The sequence below is a fragment of the Pleurodeles waltl genome, chromosome 3_1, assembly GCF_031143425.1.
Source record: "Pleurodeles waltl isolate 20211129_DDA chromosome 3_1, aPleWal1.hap1.20221129, whole genome shotgun sequence".
NCBI lineage: Eukaryota > Metazoa > Chordata > Amphibia > Caudata > Salamandridae > Pleurodeles > Pleurodeles waltl.
Genome location: NC_090440.1, coordinates 211,803,921 through 211,824,595, shown reverse-complemented (window position 1 = coordinate 211,824,595; position 20,675 = coordinate 211,803,921). Strand labels below are relative to the sequence as shown.

At 44.1% G+C, this 20,675-nt stretch overlaps 1 protein-coding gene across 2 annotated transcripts in view; it reads right to left on the bottom strand.

The window, feature by feature from the left end:
• Positions 1-20,675, bottom strand: part of STRA6 (signaling receptor and transporter of retinol STRA6) — a 276,453-nt gene that overhangs the window by 185,858 nt on the left and 69,920 nt on the right. The window contains exon 1 of one of the 2 annotated variants that reach the window (XM_069222219.1): positions 18,490-18,595. The exons of the other annotated variant lie outside the window; for it this stretch is intronic. The gene's annotated coding sequence lies outside the window, so the exon portion shown is untranslated. Of the gene's footprint in view, positions 1-18,489; positions 18,596-20,675 lie in introns of those variants that run through there. 2 annotated transcript variants of the gene reach the window in all.

The window sequence follows — 20,675 nt, the reverse complement described above, 5'->3', positions numbered from 1 at the left end:
CACTCTACTCTGCACCATTCTACTCTAGGCCACAGCACTATGCCACTCTACTCTGCACCAATCCATGCCACTGCACTCTATGACACTCTACTCTGCACTATTATATGCCACACCACTGCACTCTTCCCTAATACAATCAGCAGTTCATCATTCTATGCCACTGCTCTCTATGCCACTGCATTCTACTCTGCTCCATTCTAATCTAGGCTACTGCACTCTGCTCTGCACCACTCTACTAAATGCCACTGCACTCTATGCCACTGCACTTTATACCATTCTATGCTACAACTCTACCCTGCACCACTGCACTCTGTGCCACTGCACTTTATGCCACTGTCCTCTAAAACACTCTACTCTAAGCCACTCCACACCATTGCACTGTCATTGCACTCTACTCTGTGCCACTGCACTCCACTCTACTCTATAGCACTCAACACCATTGCACTCTACATTACTACACTATACAGCACTCTCTACCACTGCACTGTATGGCACTCTATGTCGCTGCACTCTGAGCCACTGCAGTGGACACCTCTCTACTTTATGCCACTGTACCCTACAACACTCTCCCCTACACCACTCTACCCCAGTGCACTATGCACCACTCCACTCTAAACAACTCTATGCCACTACACTCCACACCACTCTTCTCTGCACCATTCTATGGCACTGCCCTCTACACCGCTCTACTCTAGGCCACTGCACTGTCTGCAGTGCACTCTACTCCATTCCATGCCACTCTATGCCATGCCACTATGCCATACCACTTTACTTTACACCATGACACTCTAGTCACTGCCATGCTATCCCACACCACTCTATGGCATTCTACCTCACTCTATTCTATGCCAATCTACTCTACCCCACTCTACTGTACCCCTCTCTACTTTATGCCACTCTACTCTACTCCACGCCACTCTATGCCACTCCAATTTACCCCACTCTGCACAGTGTCACTCTGCCTCACTCTTCTCTACACCACTCTGTGCCACGCTCTACGCCAATCCACTCTACTCTGCGCTACTCCAGGCCACTCTACACCACTCCACTCTATGCTACTCCACTCTACTCTACTCCACGCTGCTGTATTACTTGGCTAAACAACATTAGCAAAGCCAACAGCTCTTGCGGAGGTGAAACCTATTGGCTTTTCCAATGCTTGTTTAGCAAGAGTATGGTGGCTGCTGACATGAAAGTTGTGATCAGCCTGTGAATGTATTAATTTATTGCACCAAGCAACTTGAGTATTACTTGCACCAGCAATCGGACGAATCATCAATAAGCAGCTAGCTTGTGAAATACCCAACAGACCTTTTACGATGGACTGACCAAAAAATTTAATAGAGCCGTTATTGCTACACCCACTCCAAAACTAACAAACTCTATTGCTTTGTGTTGACATTTCCATGATACAATGTGCGTACAAACACTATAACACACCAATAGCACAGCTACATTACCACAAAACATCTTTAACATAGCACTACGACCTATTATCTTCCACAAATAGCACAGCCGCACCACCCCAATAAACAATCTCCCATAACCAGTAAAATTCCAATACTGCAATGAACAATATACCGAAAGCTAAACAAAGCCTAAAAAATTCAGTAGCTACTAGCAACCCTACATCAAAACCCTTGTCACCTACAGTTCCTAATGCATTAGAACAGATCACGTTTTCACCAGCAAAACAGCACATTTCTACTTGCAGGCCACACCCTTTTCCACAAGCTGCACTTTCAGGTCATGTATTAAATATGAATACAGCAATTAACACCACAACACCTAGAAATAATTTCCCGCAACCAGCAGTTACGCTTCATCTCAAAACATATTTACCACAAGCAGCACCACCACACCAAGGGATTAAACCATTTTCAGAAGGCAGAAATGACACTACAACACAGCAAGCATGGACGATCCCAATGCAGCTGTGCCTACAGACCCTACCACATTTGACAAGTAGGTGATGCCCTAGTATCATTCAAGCAAATCAACCCCTCTTTACTGCACAGAATTAACACAGACCGTTGTCTTCCTCAAGCACCATGCCACACCGCACGCTGAAAGAAACATTCTACACCTGGACAGCTTCCTTCTAAAACAAACCCACTTACCTCCACCATCTCTACTGGACAGCAAGTAAGGCACAGTAACAAACCCACCAACTCGTACAATTATCACACTTGCAGTGGCAGCACAGTCACAAAATAGGACTATCCCCATCTCTAAACCATGCCACTCCATCTCATACATAAAAACACCTATACTACGACTCTACCCTACTCTTTCAATCATTCAAGCAAAACAAACACTATCAAGATGAGAATTCCATAAATGAAGCCTGAAGTAGAAAAATGACTTTTCTTTTAAATTTCTTATAGGAAGATTAAAAAAAGATATTTTACTAAACGTTCCAGTGCAAATACAGTAATTCACTACACCCATCTTATAAACACATCCAATCATAAACTCCAGCAGTTAAGGTGTGTGGCAGCAAAGCTGCCAAACCTACGATAAAAAACTATGAGGCTATTCCTACTCTGATGTTAGCCCACTTTCAAACCTGCCTCAACAATCATTGAAATGGAAATAATGCCGTGAACACCAATGTCTCATTCACAAAGAAATTTTAGAGCACGTAAAAACTTACTCCTGTTGTATTCTTTTACTCACTCTAACATACATTTATAAATCAGCCACATTCAAATCCCTATTAGTAAAAGTGCAAGAGGGCGCAGTCCTCTTTATTTGTACTATCTGTATATGAATCCCTGAACATCCCTAATTTATTGCCATTTTAGAATCTTAAGGGATAATTTGAAAAGGTATGTACAAGTACATAACAACACTCCAGGAGTAAGTATTTACGTATTCCAAACCCCCTTTGCTGAGGGCTTAATATGAAGTTGTGCTCAGCTCAGTTACCGATGCACCGTGATTTTAATTCTAGTCATTGTATCATACATGGAAAACATTCCTGGAGTCATTACCAAACCATTCCCTGGTGCCAGATGTTCCACCCAACTTCGATGCGTCATCATGCTGCAGGGAATTCAGCGGTGTCACTCAGGCCTATTGTACTCAAGGCTACTGTAACTCTTAGTGGAAGCAAAAAACCAATGGGCGCCACTGGGCCTGGTGTGTCCTCTCCTTTCCTTGCTTCCATTGTTCCTCCTCAGAGGGTTATGGCATCAGGGAATGAGAGGCATGGCGTGCAGCCCCAAGAAGGGTTATTGGATGCAAGTTAGTGCACTCACGATCCGTAAGGGCAGGGTGAACAGTCCTGCCACACCACAGGTCCTTTTTTCACCCCTCAACCCCCATTTTGTTTTTTAAACTTCTCCACCTTAGCATATGTCAAAGCTTGTGCCGTTTAAAAGAAAAATTAGCAAAGTTAGGAGCAGCTTAAAAATAATTGCAGTACAAGCTTGAAAAGACTAGGAAGGACATATATAGCCCCCCCCCCAAAAATAAATGTGATGTAGTGTTAACAATGTACAGGGCACAAAACTAAAATTACTGTGAAGAAGCTCATCAAAACAGCATTCGGATACATCCCCGTTGCGAAGCATGTGCCAATTTCTTGCTCCATAATATAGATTTGGATTAGAGCTTTGCAACAAAAACATCCAAATCGGTGGAATAAAAAAAAAAGAAAAATGTTCCATACCCAGTAATCAAAGCAAGACCCTAGAGAAAGTAACAATAAGAATAGATCAGCTATCAAAGGTCGGAGACATTACTGACCCACTCAATAGAAAGAAGCTCGGTATGACAGAAAACGGATCATTTTTTTAAGGTGAGGGTTATCAATAAACACCATACAAGAATACAGAGCAATCAACATAAGGGGTGAAGTATCAAAAACAATATTTTTGATAGCGGGACACATGAAAAAGTCAAAGAAACTGGAATGACCAGCCTTGCAATGAAAAACTTTATTAACTATGCAGAACATTTAAATTAATCAGAACAAACGTTTGGATATGCTTGTTGCAGCTGTCCCAACCTTCATTTTTTTCTATTTTGTTCCCCTAGACGTTTTTTATTTGTTCTTTCTCTTGTAAACCCCTATTTGATGGACCACATAGGTGTCAGATCTTTTTACTTGCCATTGCAGTCCTATTCTTGAGCTGCCTAAAGGCCAAACGAAAGGACCCCTTCTTTGATCATGTAGGGGTGTAGTTTCCGTTGGTTGACTATGGAGATACATCATAATTTTTTTTGTAAAGATCTTTATTACATTTTATGTTTGATTGGCATAAGTGACATAAAAACATATTTGGCATCAATTATTATCTCTTTGCGATGGAGGAACGAAGTCGGATACATTTCAAACATATGTGTCCAGATTACTGCTGGATGCTTGTATATTGGGGTCACTTCCCCTCCTGTCAATACCCAACTCACAAAGGGACCGATGTGCCCAGCCATGATAGTATATAACACTTGCCAACAGGAAACCAACAGTACAACTGATCATCAACATTTCAACATATATATATATATATATATATAAAATGAGAGAGAGAGAGTGTGCTCAGGCACAGTTTGGTTCATCCTAAAACCCCGATGGAGATACTTCATAGTTAGTGATAGCCTTTAATATTTGAGGGATCAGCAAGCTTGCCGTATGTTTGAGCAGAGTTTGACCATCCCTTTGTGAAAAATTCATACAGTCCGCTTGGAGAATATTTTCCTTTACCTTAGCCTTTGTTGTAATGTAAATGATTTGAGGTGAGCCCTGTGAAAATGGCCTCTTTCCTGCTGGGGGTCATTGCCAACATATAGTGTGCCCATTTACAAAATTGTCTTTGAGATTTCTACTTTCGGCATGGAACTGACATCAGGCAAAAGCAACCCACTTATTCCCTGTTTTCATGGAAAAGGGGACCACGAAGATACCCCCTTTCATGAGTTTCTGGCCACTGAAAATATTAAACTTGACTTCCTATAAATTGAAAGGTGAACAGAAGCCCAGGTGTCTACAGTCAGCACATGGAAAAAATAACATCCTGGAGAACAGTGAGGACCAAAATTATGCTTTCTCAAAGGAGTTGCCTGCTGCCTATTCTCCTACAAACCGACAAAATCTGGAAAAGAAAGCACTTGTCCCATGCGAACCTATCTCCCTGGAGTCTGTCTGTTCCTGTATGTACTTTAAAACAATGGAAGCTGAATGAGTGAGCACCAGCTAGGGTGAAGAAGCAGACTTGGCTGGGCCTCAGTGATGATAAAGTACGGGTGGGGAGCCTCAGATTCTGAAGTTGTACAACTCAACTGTCAGTGTCATGGCTGAGACTGCACGAATTCCATATGGATCTGGAAGCTCATGAGCGGCTTTGAGATGGAAGCTGGGTCTCTGATGCTCTTTGAGTCTCTTGAGTAGCTTGGTCATGCAATCCAGCCAAAGCTCATCAGATCATGTGTGTAGGGTGAGTCACATAAATTGTGGCACAGGTATCTAATGCTCAATAAAATGCCTATTATTTAAAAAAAAATAACAGTTGTTGCTGAATGATCCAGGGCTTGGTTCATGGATGTATGTTTGTGATGGTATTTTCATGGTGCAAACCAAATCTCGCTGTGGAGCAAGAGTGCACAGTAAATGCATCTTTAAGTTTAATATTCAAATTATGTTTCACATATTTATATTTTAGGCAAAGGGAGATTAAGATATATGCCCAGAATTATATAATTTTCTATGTAGAGCCAAAGCTAGATTGGTAACTAGGTCTATGGGTTCAAAGTCAGCAGAATAGTCAGTGGACCACATCACACTGCACAGGAAACAACAGACCAACTTCATCCTTTATTTGTTCAGCACCATGGGTTACTCCTACAGTGAATGCTTCCCTCCAGGTCATAACGGACATTGATTCCAGTCCTGGACCTTTGTGTGATAGGCTATTGAATTCTGGGTGTTGAAGTCCTGTTTTGTTTTCATTGAACTAACTAGAATAACACACCTGAAATCAATGATTTGTTGGCAAAAAAGGTCATTTCTGGAGACTGTGACCATATGGTGCTGTTGGCCCCCTAATAGCCACCGACTTATCAGATCATCAAAGGTTTTTATCACTTGATTCTGGAGATGTCCTGTGGGAAGGATGTTCAAATTCATAAGCAGCAAAATCTGATTTTGCCCATGCAGTGCTAACACCTGTGCATCCCAAAAAATCTAGACTCAGTTAGGGGTGAGTAAAAATTCTGCTCCACCAGTGGAATTTGTGGAGTTTTTGACCAGAGTTCCAGCCAAAACACGCACTCTGCCATGTGGCAGAGTTTTTTCTCTCCCTCAGCTCGCCAACAGTAAGTTGGTGAGCACAAGTGAGAATTGGAGCTCTCTGTATATCACTTTTAGGGTAAAAGATCATACGAGGCTCCCATGGTCAAAATCTTGGTGCACAGCTGACACAATCGAAAAATCTCAATGGATTAGGTGGAGTTGATGTTAATGGTGGAAGGAGCTAAGACTTTTTCCAACATGGAAGAGACTGTAATCCAAGCCATGATGAAGGAAAGCAAATCACAAATAGTTGTTGCAGTTCCTTGAAGGAGTTTAATTATCTGTTATGATGGAGATTATCGATTACTTGATGTTTGTGTAGACTTTTAGGGTTAGGAGAAATACTTGTGAAAAGCCTTCCATGATCCAAGACGGTGCTCATGGCAGGCTGAACGAGAAGGAGGCTACATGGAAAATGGAACGAGGTTCTAAACATTAGCAAAAGTTCAGACCGACACAGCGTAGAGAGTTTCTTCATGATGTGGGTTCAAGGTTCCCGAGGTAAGCTCTAATGGACGTTGCAATCTTGTTGCAGCTTTCCTCCATTTCTGTGAAGGTGGTCTCCAGTAGGCTTAAGGCGAATCTGGGTGGATTCCTGAAAATATTTTGCTACATGGAGGTTTCATGCAGGCAGTCCATAGGCAGATAAGGGGACCAACCGGATCAGAGTCAGACCTCCTGGTTTGGTCTCGGTTTTTTGCCGATGAAGCACCACAACTGTACAAAAATCAAGGAAGTAGGGGTCTTTGAATTGCCCGCAACCATTTCCAGTGTTTATATCTAATTAGTGGTAGTTAGGTCAAAGGACTGGCTATGTTAAAGTTTGGTCAACAGCAAATTCATAGGGCATGTTTTCTCCCATGCATTATGTGGGCTGGGCCAGTGCACTTCATTGTCAAGTCAGACCAGAGTTAAAAACATCACTACAATAGTTCTTGTCAGTTGTTGCTGGGATAATAAAGCAGCCTGCTTCTGCACTTTTTCAGTAAGGCTGCTGGAGAGCGAAGTTCTGCAGGTTGTCCTCTGAAAGAGGAGAAGTAAGAAGGATGGAGGCTGTGGGGCGGTCTCATCATTGTACTGGAAGGCACACAGAAGCTGTGCCTTCCATATAGGAAGGCACATATAGCTTAGACATGTACCTGTGCGTTAAAAGGAGGACAGTCATAAACCACACAGCACTATTGCTGGACTTTGACCTTTTTGCAGGGCCATCCCAAAACTTTTTGCCTTCACCCTTCTGTTTTCTGAACCCCTTTTTGGTGGATTTATGACTCTGTGCACCACTGCTAACGAATTCTAAAGTGCTTGTGCTCTCTCCTTTGAACATAGTAATATTGGGTTGCACACAATTGGCACATTTAATTTACTTGTACATCCCTAGTAAAATGGTATTACCTGTACCCAGCGCTTCTAATTAAATGCTACTAGTGGGCATCAAATGCAAAAATAACAAGGTGATGGATGGAACGCTTCAATTAATCTCAGCCACTGGTAATTGTTCAGAGTGGCATCTCAATCCATTGTTTCTTGTCCCCCATACCACCTCTGGGGTTTGCCCAGACATGGGTCCCATGTACACTGTCACTGGAACCATGCTGCCCCGGCTGATGAGCCCATAACTAGTGTGTAACCAGTCCTGGTTTACTTGTGTTCCTGCTCAGGCAGGACCTGGTGTGGCAGTTTGGGTTGGATTGTTCCTATTGGAGCAGGGTCAAGAATGATTTGCATAGAGCTGGGTCCAAATTGAGGTGGCTGGTGTGCAAAATAACAATGGACTGGGATGCAGCCTCGAGTGAGAACTGATGGCTGAGATTAACTTGAGCATTCCATCCATCATAGTTTTGTATACTTACTAGTAAGTCTGCAGCACTAGTTGTGCACCCACTTAAGTAGCTTTCTAAATATGCCTCAGGCCTGCCATTGCAGTATGTGTGTGCAGTTTTAAACAACCAATTTAGCCATGGCTGGATCTACATCTTGAATCCAAAACCACCAGAGTTACTTCAAGGGCTAGTTGGATGGCCTCCTAATTAGAGCATCAGGGACAGAAAAGGGTCCAACCACCAGCACCTGACCTCTGTCTACTGTGAGTCCTACCCTCCAAGTGATGCCACCACAGCCCTGGATCCTTGGAAGTGGGACTGAATGTACTCTATGAGCCCAACTGTGGTCCAAGCAGAACCTATTCAGCATGATGCATCACCTCACAGCCCCGCATCAGAATCACTGCTGCAGGACACAATCCTGTCACAGCACCCTGCAGCTCTTTGGAACCACCACTGCACGATGCATCCTCAATGCAGGACCCTGCATGGCAGCCCCACAACTTCTCAGAACCACCTTTGAGTGATGCATCAGTGACTCAGGATGTTGCAGTGCATCCCTGCAGCTCCCCCCAATCACAGCTGCGTTTTGCATTTTCGATGTAGGATCTCACATCGCTGTCCCTCAGAACCACCACAACACATCCTCCATGAGGGATCGAGCGATGCTCTGCAACTCAGATTTGAGGTATTTTGTTTGGCGGGCCTAAGTTGGTCCATGTATCCCTCCTGTGCTCGATTGTGGTCAGCCTGAACTTGTGACTTTGTCCCAGTCTAATGCGGCCAGAAAACCCCGGTTGGTGTTTTGTGCTTTTAGGCACTATTTTAATTACAACTTTAAAATTGCATATCTCCAAATCTACTAAGAGGATTTTTGTTATTTTGATCTCAAATGATTTATTAAATTTTACTCTATGTTTCTAAATTGTCTGTGATTTTTCTTCTGTTGCATTTTTAATTTATTACTGTTTGAAGTGCTGCACCAATACTTTACATATTGCTTTTAAGTTAAGACTGACTTGATTTGTAGATCTGTGCCAAGCTAGCAGAGGTTACGCACAGGTTAATTTGGGGTTTGTGTTTCACCAGGAAAGAGATTGTGGTTGCTGCTTGAGGAGGATTTCACCCCCTCAACCAGTAATCCAATTTCCTACAACACTCATACGTTCAGGATGAGGAAATGGGGTTCTCATTACAGCTGGCTCCTGATATTTTACATGGCGGGGTGAGGCAACTGTGACGCCTCTGTGTTTCCACCAGTCATTCCCTGATAAAGCAGTTTAGAGTGCACCTCGCCACGGATTATTTGCAAATGTACGCTTTAAGGGTACCCTTCCCAGGAACTGTAGAGCCTGTGCCCAACTGAATCCTACGTTAAGAGATCACCTGGATACCAAGACGAGACGAGACAGCCTTAAGGGGGAATTAGAAAAATGATAGGCTATGACAACTGGTACAGATACTTTTAGGATAGTGTCCCAGTAACCTCCATGATAGGCAATGGCCTGTGCATCGAGCCTTGGGAAACCTATATGACAGAACTCCCATTTGACCCTGCCATAATTGAATCGAATACTGTATTACACTTCTATTGTGGTGGGAGGGTGCCTTGAAACACTAGCCCCACCCATCTTTTGGCCTCCTTTAGCTTTAAGGTCTAGCAAGTGGTAGTTGAGTAACTGATGCATAGAGTTTTGTTGAAACTCGGGGTTCTTAGGATTCCTAAAGTTATCCAAAGCTAGTGCTGCTGCTAACCCATTAACTATTCCCCAGAGAAAAAAAAATGTCAGACAGAGGAACTCAAGAAAGAGCAATTACACAGTGTTTGTGGCAAGTACTGCCATTTTCCTGAGTAACACAGAAGCCAGGCTTTATTGTGAGGGGAATACTTATCTCAATACCTCAGTTTCACTTCTTTTACTTATTGGCGTATCAAACTCATGCATTCAAAGCTTACTTTCGATAAAATGAATAGTTACATTAACACTTGCAACACTCACAATACCCACAATGACAAGCACTGTTATTTTGCTTAAAAATGAATACAACATTAGTCACATCATTTGAATAAAATGCTTAGTAACTTCAGGAACTCTTGTAGCATCACTTTTCCTTAGTAAATGTGAGTGGTTATTCTGTAGCTAGTTCTGTGCTTTAGTAAGCTTTGTGTGTGTACCTGCTCAAGCTATTTCAAGTTTAATTCTGTAGCCAAAGCACAGCACCTGGTTTGTAGAGCATAGTTTTGCAGATCATTGTTTTACTCTGTTCTTAATGATTTGAAGGCAAACATCTGGTGAGTAGTGTGATTCTGGAGACCACTCCACCAGGGGCAGATCCTCCGCTAGGGTGGAGGAGTGTCACCCCCCCCAACCCCCCACCCACTGGCAGCAGCTGCACAACCTTAACATGAAAACGATAATAAACTGCGTTTAGTATAATTTTCTTGTAAAGGGGCGGGCCACGGGCTCTGACAAGCACTGAGGGGGAGTGCACAGTACCCCCCCTCACTGCGTATGTATGTTTGGCCGGCCATCTCAGATTGGCCAAAAACACATACGCAGTAGGCTCTCTCCACCCGTACACTGTGCTGCCAGGCTGGAGAGAGCTGGCACAGGCTCCCAGTCTGCCTGGGAGTGCCCTGGTTGGGCGCTCGCAGCAAATCCTAATGCTACTCTGAGCAGCATCAAGATTGGCCGCCGGACAAGCTGGGAGCCTGTGCCTGCAGCCTGCCTGCAGGAGAGGAGCGGCGCAGTGGTGACAGCGGCGCCAACGATCGAGGTAAGTGGTTGTTTTTAAAACAAATTTATTTAATTTTATTCGCCCCTCACCACCCCCCCCCCCCCCAGTGTGCCGCACCGCCCCTTCAATGCACCGCAAGCCACGACTGCACTCCACATTAGTACCGTCTGTGCTGGACAGCAGTTTCTTCTGGTTGGTGTTGACTGCAAAATTAGCAGTTGCAGCTCTTGTGATTTGGGGAAAGATTGGCAGCTTCATTGCTCTCACTGGGGGAAAAGGCAGTAATGCTCAGTGCAGTTGGGTGCAGGTGGGGCATGAATCTTGAGGCACACTGGCTCTCAGATACATGTCAGCACTTCCCCCACAAGGCACACAGGGGTATAATTAAGAGCCCCTAGCTTCTCCTTACGACACATTAGGTTTTTTTTACGCTAATGTGGCCAAACAAGGCCGAAGTCGCTGTGCCAAATTTACAAAGTGGCGCAATGCATGCATTGCACCACTTTGTAACCCATTGAGAAATATTATGCCTGTACCAGGAATAATGTATTCAAGGGGGTGTTCCCCCATTAGGGGGGCTGTCAGAATGTCACAAAACAAATCTAAAAGATTTCTTTGCGTCATTTTTTCCAGCATTTTTAACGCCTGCTCAAAGCAGGTGTGAAAAGGGGACATTTCACTGTTTTCAATGAGCCCTTATGTGCTGTTCGGGGTTAGCGCCAAAATGTTGGCGCTAACTCTGAACAGTACATCAATAGCGTCAGAAATTCTGATGCTATTGCCCCCTACCTTGCGCCATGGGGTGCTGTATTTCAAATATGGTGCACACATGGTGGTGGTAGGGAGGGCGTAAGGGGCTGCATGAAAAAAGGTGCTACACGTAATGTAGCACCACTTTTCTTAAATCTGGCCTAGAGACTCATAAGTTCTCATGTTCAGACCAGGGTTACTGGTTCGGGGGTATAAAAAGGAGCAGTGGTAAGTGATCAAGCACACAAGCCCTCGAGCTTAGGTCAGAGTAAACAATCAATAGAATAGGGATGCAGTGGTTAATTTAAGTGCAGAGGTGCACAACTCTGATGCTCTGGTTGGCATGGCTTTCAGGCAAGAAATGAAGTTGAGGTTTCAGGGACTCGTGGACCCTCACACTCAGATCAGTGCAACTCAGAACCATAGTTCTTGGTCAGGCAGTGTACTGGTTACAGGCCTTTGGTCTTGGCTATCTTGGTCCAATCAAACTTGTTACAAAAGATTGCTGGTTTGCTAGAATCTTGCTGCGGCTGAAGCAAAGACGATGTTCTACACACCAGGCAGTCTGTCTCTTGTATCACAAATGCCAGCTCCAGCCTTTCCCTATGCATGTGTACAGAGCTCTGCCAAGTAAATTGGCAAATTCGGAATAAGTTGAATGTGTGAGCTTATATCCAGGGACAACGGCGGTTCCACTGCAGCCAAGTGTGCACACAGAATAGCTGGAGGGAACCAATCATTCATACCATCCAAACAAATGTTCAATTCTTTCAGGTGTCCTGTGGTTAGTAGCAACCATCTACCAAAGGGAACGTCAATTTCATTTTGTAAATAGAGCCAGAAGTCAGCTATTCCAGCACAGATTAATGTAGGGTCCTGTCTAGCATGGATAAAACGTATTTTATGCCCACCAGATCCTATATAACATGTGAATTTTGCATTACAAAATATATTTAGATTTCATGGAATACACTTGTGCATACATCTAACATAACAGCCCCAACAGAGACCACCCCTGTGCCCAACAGCCTCCTTTTTGTAGCACTACGGGCGAGTATCTATTTTCCTGATTTATCCATCCTAACCTATAAATTACTTTGGATTCATTTTCCATCATCCAGGATCTCTTCCAGCTCTCACTGTCTGTTGCGGTCCTTTTGGTTAGGTTGTCCTTAAGGGCGTAGCACAGGCCCCTGCAGCCCTGCGGTGCGGGGAGTGGGGGGTAAGCCTTCAGGGACTCCTCAACCATTTGGGGGTCCCCATTCAGCCCAAGGTCAATGACTATCTGTGAGATATGGGAGACTAAGGGTCTCCTTGTCACATTCTGCAGGGGGTCATCAATTTCCGTCCCACTGCTTGTATGCAGCATTCAGCTTCATGCGCGCTCAGTAAGTACTACCATGACTTAACTCGAAAGCTACAGATGAGAGATTTGCCTTGGCAACTTCGGCCTGCATGCTAAATGGTTGACTGAATGCATACAAAACTGTGAAAAAACTAAACTAAAAGATGGAGGCGCTGTTAAACTGTATCAGGGAGTACCTCGCATCTCTCGGTGGGGGGTGGGATTTCTCACGGTATAGGACTTGCACACAGCAAAGCAGATATGCAACAAAGTGACGAGATTGTTTCACTGAGAATGTGTAATGAAAACCAAGTGGGAAACAAGCCTGAGAAAATTACAGAATATGATATAAAGGCTGCGATAACGTGGGATAGTGAATTACAGTCTACAGACATAGTAACAGAGACAAAAGTAACACGCTTAGAATCATCGATGTACTGGTTGGTCGCCAGCAATTACTCCGTTGCATGACGAAATGCAAGTTGAAGCAATAGCAGGGAATGCAGCCAGCAATCAGAATAGTGTGCAAAAAACTGTAAGTGTACATAAGTACAGTACTTATATCCGCCACAGAGTGACAATATCAGTGCACCAGAACAAACGGCACGATGGTGTAACAAGTGCATGCTCGGTTAACGCGAGACTTTAGTAATGAACAGCAATGAACCCAAGCACTGACTCAAGGACTGCATTTGCCAACAACGCCCATACACACGCGCATAATTAAATGGAGGACGTTGACCTGAACTATTTTACTGCCAGTTGTGCAGGTGCCTCACCCGTCCAATCCACCTCTTCCTGACGAATTACAGCCCGGCAGTGAACAAACCGACACCAAACAAGGAGAACAGAACTACTAGACCAACCCAAATGTGTGCATGTACCACACCCACACTATTAGAATAATCCAACTGACAGACAGTATAGCCAAACCGATTAACTGGGCCTGCCTCTAATGGGAGCTCAGCCACACACCAGGCCAAGATGGAAGCACAATCACACATTAGATCAGACAAAGCCAATAGGTTTTATTTTGTACGCCCTTGCCTCCAAATCCTGGTAATTGAAAAAGACATATTCATCCTGGCTTCTGGGATTAGCCAGGATGAATACATTCACATTATGTATGTTCTTCTGTTCTCTCAGTGTACTTGATCTTTAAGGTAATCAAAATTATTCTATTCATCATATCCATTACACCTGGATCAGAGTAGTCACCACCATGACAAACATACATCCAATGATATGAAATGCAACCATTCTGCCAGAGCCCATATTGTGCTATGGATGTCTACAATATGCCAAGAAGTAATCAAAATTCTGTAAGCATGAACACTGTGCTCAGGGGTGGGTACAATTGTGTAATGAATGGCCATAATATGTAAACAATTACCATTATATTGCCATGGTGGACATTATACTGTGATTGGGCACCACTGATCCATGGATGCACCCACAATATTAGGCATAAACCCCATTTTGTCCGGGCAGGCAACATGTCAGAGACAGGACTCATACCATGAATGCATACAACTTGCCAGGAACTATTATCATTATGACAGGATCAGCATCATATCAGAGGCTGACACCATCATGCCATGGATGCCCACAATACAAGTTACCAATATTGTGCTGGAAGCCACATGATTGGCCACAACAGGCAACAAATAACCATCATTATGTCAGTACAAGCAAATTACTGAGGGTCAGCATTATGCCATGGATGCCCATAAATTGGCAAGAAATGCACCCATTGTGCCAGCACCAACACTACATAACTAGGGTGTGCACCATGCCACGGTTGCTCACAAGTTCTCAATCAATACTACTATTATGTGAACTGGACATGACAATACAAGCCAGAATGGTTATTGCATCCTGTTTCCACACACTGAAGATACCAAGGAAAATATTCAAATAGCTCCCAAACAACACTAGAAAAACTAGAAAACTAATACCCAGTAGTGGACGAATGGGATCACCCTATATGCTGGGATTAATAGTAGACTGAAAACCATCCAGAACTTGTCAGCCTCACTAATCATCAACTTCCCACCCAGAAGTCCCCTCACACCACACCCTAGGGAACTCCACGGGCTCCTGATACACAAATGTGCTTCATTCAAACTCCTCACACACACATTCAGGGGACTACACAACTTAGGACCCACCTTCCAGAAGAGTTGCATCTCCTTCCACCAACCACCCAGGCACCTCTGCTCATGCATACATAGAACCAGATCAGGAGGATGGTTGATCCCTTATATCACTCCTAAAGTGTAGAACAACTTCCCATTCCACATTAGAGCCTTCTTCTCCAGTCCATGAAGCTGAATGCCTGGCTTTTCAATTACCCAACCTACCATAGGCAGGGATAGGCACACCCACCTGCTCAGTGCCAGTATACCTTCTCAGGTGATAGTGTGCTCAACAAACACACAAAGCAGCATTTTGCTGGGGGTGGAGTCAGGGGACAACATGGCCTGGGTGCCAACACAATGTCACATATTATTATGCCGGGGCCACAGTTTCCAGGAATGGGCAGTGGCCATTACACTCATTCTTGAATACACACAGAAAAAAAAAAAAACACACCCACACAAAAAAAAAACACCGTTCCAGGTGTTTTAAAACGTAAAACGTACCTTTCTTTTCCACTGATTTCCTTCGGTAGGAGAGCTGTACTATAGGAGCCTTGCACTCTTGCACCTGTCAAGCACACATGCACTCCCTTCGACTTTCGGTGCACATATCCCCTGTTCTTCCAGCTGCTGGGATCAGTGGACATTTCTATTACAGTATCCGAGCCCCAAGCATGGGACGGGGCAGGGTGGTACTAATTACAGCGAATGAGACACAGCGTACGCTCATTCATAAATCCATCTCCGGGGAGCCGTGATTTCACTGTGCAGGAATGTAGCACTCTATAAACCACAGCAGGTGCTGCAGATTGTATCAGGGAGGGAAGGGGAAGAGAGTGAAGCTGGTACTGAGCCCGGGGACGTCATCCCTAGAGACAGCAGGATGTACAAGAAAGCATCACACCCCAAGGGCTAAGGACCTGTGGGCTACCACTTGTGTAACCACACACAGCTCTGCAGTAAGGCCCAGTGGTGACTTGTGCTGCACAAGCCCAGAGCATGACCTATTACCATTGGCTAGCTCTGCTGTATAAGACTGGAGTATGAATTGTCACCTGAAGGATAACCTTGCTGTCCAATGTCTAAGGATGATTCATGCAATCTACGTAACCTAGTCTCACGCCCTAGTATTGGCCACTGAGCAGTGGGGTTGTATGATGGAGCCACACATGCGTTTAGCATGCATGCCTTTACAACGGGGCAATACAACAAACGTGTTGTTACCACGTGTTCCTTTACCACGCAAGTTGTTGCAATGACTTGCCTTAGGAAGGCTGGACTTTGGAATAGTATAATTAACTATTCCAACTCCATTCTGCGCAACAGTAGGAAAGGTGTTGGATTTTAATTCCAACATCAGTCCAACAATGTGTTCCCTAAAGCAAGCCACTGTAATGACTTGCGTGGTAAAGGAAAACGTGGTAACGACACGTTTGTTGTATTGCCCGCGTTGGAAAGGCACTGCGTGGTTCCAGCAGCATGGTAAAGGCTGTTCCCCTGCAGTGGAGAACAAACAGCACAGTGTGATCTGAGGCACCCCAAAAGACACCTGAGCAGAGCTGAAAACTGAAGTCAACCCATGAAGGCAGGTTTTTGACTTTGTAATGATAAATGTGTACTTCCCGGTCACAGCAGGCTTGGAATGCTGGCTACAAACCGTGGTATTAGGGAAAATCACCCTCATGTGGCATGTTGGGGCCAGGGAGAGCTATGTAAAAGAGATCTAAAGCTCTGTACAATATAGTTACCATGAGGGCAAGCCTGGCTCCTAAAGATTTATGCTATTATCTAAGGCCGGAGTATGTGCGTCACCTGAAGCACTCCTTATCCGGGTAAGGCATGCGCTTGTGAAATAAGTGTAAACTAAGAGACTGGTCAGTTGTCTTTAGCCTGAATCAAAGTGATCTGAGTAACCAAAGAGCTTAGATCTAGAGTTCTGTCAATATCTAAAGCCCTCATGGTGAAGTTTTAGGGTCACTGGACTGTGGTGCTTGTGTGTCTGAGAGTGTGTTTTTCTCTCTGTTGGTTGAGGCGATAATAAAGGGTAATAAAATACCACAACAGAAAACAGTCTATGGAAAAAAGTAGAATAACTAGGGGCAATAACTGCTTAATAACAAGAAGCTACAAAGCAAAAAAAACAAGCATTTGAACTGCAGTGGATCGCGCGTTCGCTAGAGAGCTATTAGCGTTGTAAATTACTAACTGAAAATTAAAAGTAAAACAGTTGACATAAGCAAGCAAATTCAAAGCGCCGTCGTGAGCACAACGAGAGAGACAAAAAGAAAAAGAAGTTCGCTCGCAGTCAAAGTTACCAGCAATCGTGCAATTATCCATGTAACAGGGTCGATGGCCAAGGCGGTAACAAAAACGCACTAAGGAGGGACAAACGTAAAGCAATGACCAACTAAAAGAAAGGATTTTTGAAAGGCAAGGCCACAAACGAGTGATAGTGATGGGCGTGCGGTTGGCGTGGTTAAAAGCCCAGAAACATACCAATACGTCAGAAAAGCACCTCTTTTGCGCTGCTATGCTCGACCTAACAATATTTACCATTTTTGTACCACTTCGGGAGGCACGAATTTAATTATTTATTTGAGAGTTTTGTAAAAGCCCTGCTTACTGCCATCAGATGTAGGCCAAAAGCACATACAACTATAAGTAGTAGCACTAGAAGCTTACACTATGACATGGAGCGAAGCATGAATTCACAAATTTCTCAAGTTTTGTCCTGTGGGAATGTTACAAAGGTTCCTGTTCTCACTTTGTGAAGTTTTCTCTCTGTAGGTCACCATTGCAAGGGTCAAGAATACTATATGAGTATATCCTCATGCATATTTACTGATCACCTGGCTTTGGATAATTCTGGAATACTTCTGTGTTCTGACTAAGAACCAGAGGATGCCATTAGGAATGGGCACCTGCTGAAGAAAATCAGAGTTACTAAACCTGACTCCCATAATAATTTCGCACTTTTGGGCCATTCCTCACCCAGACGTTTCACTAGATTCTAGCTGGTTCACATACCAGAAGGGTGTTATTGCATGTGATACCTTGTCTGCAAGTTTATACTTTGAGGAACTATTCTCTGGTTAGATGAATTGCAGAGTAAGGACGACCACAAACGTGTTATGATAAAAATACCTTTTGCAGAACCATTTATGAAGCGTTAGGAAATAAGTAATTGCAAAACACACGATTTTCATGCAGATATTCCGAAGGCAAAATCTTTGCCAACATTTACAAAGTTTGCAAAGACTTCCAAAAACCATTGCAGAATCAACTTTTCATATCTTTAATGATTATTGGATAGCTCAGCTACTGTCTAAGGCCTACTTATCATATCATCTAAACCTTAATTTGTAAGCCAGAGAAGGTGTACGCGGATCTCCTTACCCCTTCCTGTGCTGGGAATCTCTCTCCTGTTCAGCCTCTCTGGATACAAGTGTGCTCAGGCTTGGCTGCCCGGGGAGCTGGTACCCTGTGTGCAGAAGTTCAGAGTGTTTCCTCCGTGTTGTATGAAGTCTTCTTATTCAAAGGAGTCTGGGGGGCCCTCCCCCAGCCGCCCTCGCTGCCCCTCCGAAAGGTGAAACCCTGCCCACGAAGGGCTCGCCAACCCTGCTCTGGGGTCAGGCTTTGTGATGAGAGCACCGTCCTCTCTTGCGTAATTAATGGTCTCAATTAAAGACTCCCGCCAACAAGCTCTTCCTTTCTCACAATCCATCACTCCCCGGGAGAGGAAATCAAAATGAGGGGGGGGGGGGGGGGGGCTCGGGGTGCCTAAGAGTAATCCGTGGGCCCTGAGCCCACCCAGAAAATGTAATAAGGGATTTCTGGGGCTTTATTGAAACATCGATCAAGATCTCCCCCAAGCAAGTACAAGACAATGTATGTACTTCTGTTAATACAACCACACCTTTGGGTTGGGGGCGCACAGAATACCCGCCCCTCTAAAACTCAGAGTGGATTTATCACCTGTCTGGTGAAGGGAGGCTCAGTCGCTCTCAGAGGTCACTCGGATTCTGTTATTTTTTCTCACGAACGTTTATAAAGTCTCCACACAAGAAAGAGGCCTTCACGCCAGAGGCAGACGTTTCTTTTTTAATACAAATTTCCCTTTGTGTTTAAGAAAAAGTGTTGCTCTGTTCTCATTTGTAGTTTTTGAAAATGAAGCAATTCTGAAGGCTCCAAAAAACAGAGCATAGATTGTCCAACAGAGACCTGCAAGAGAGAGTCCAACAGAGATCATGCAACAACATCCCAAGACACGACACACTGTCGGGCAGCGATCCCACCATCTGAGCTTTCATCTCTAGAAGCAGAATACGTTAACTTACAGATGACGTCAAACCTGCACCATCAAACTGCCATCCTCCGAAAGAGAACACACTTTGCATGCACAGGACCTCGTCAGAAACAACAAGCCTATGACACAGAACAGATTTTGGCTGCACAGTAAGACACCGTCCTGTGAAACATGGCAAAAATGTCACAGTTTGTGACATCATTTTAAAGCACAATATGAGACGCAAATACAATCTCACAGTGATGACGTCACCAGCAGCGTATCTAACCATCAACCTACGAAACAGGACACATTAGCTATGAGCAGATAAGCTCTACCTCTGATTCTCCATAAAAAAAAAAAAAGATTTTAATCCAAACCAACTTGCGGTATCCTTTCGTTTTTATGATACGGTTTGAAAATGGATGTATGCAAGTATGCATAGAGAGGTATGTTTGTGTAGCCCATGCCATTACACCTATCACTGACGTTTGGCACGATTATGTGAATACTCTATAATGTAGAAGACTAGACATGCCTGAGAGATTGGTGCAAACCCCAAAAGCCCCTGATTTTGCCGATGAAAGCAAATGCTGTGATAGCAAATGAAACCTACCTGGTTTCCCTTAACTACTACTGTATGCTGTGTTAGAACATGTACTGGGCTATGAGAGAACAGCTGGACATTGCACCAGGGACGATGACATCTTGTCACCAGCTACAAGTGTTAGCTCCCAGAAACACTTGCTTCCATGCTCATGTTCTCCATCACTGCACCCAGGAATGCACATATTAAGGAGGAGAAACAAAGCTGTGCTAGCCTTCTTTTCACAATGCATTGCCTTAACCAAAGACATGGTTTTGGTACCTCTTCTTTTCTCTAATTCTCTGAACAATGCCTCACATCAAGGCTGCTTTTTGTGGGATGTTGTTTGTAGTAAGGGAAGCTCTCCTGATTGGCTCACTTGATATTGACTTACTGTGGTCCTCTATCTTCATATTAGGTAGTTTAATAACTTTCAGGGTTGACACAAAGAATCTGCAGCTTCCGGAAACAGCAGCGGGGGCATTCTCAACAATGACGCCGTTTCATTGGTGACTTCTACAACTTCTCATTCAGTCTGGTATGCCTATAATTTTTAGGCACAGGTATTACACATCCATCCATCATAGGCTGATGCCTTCTATCACATCTGTTCAGTTGGGGAGAACACATAGAACTATCAAAGGTGAGACTAAATCAGTTTGATAAGGGCCAGAAATCTGGCTACTGGTACTGAGATAAAAGGTTGATCTC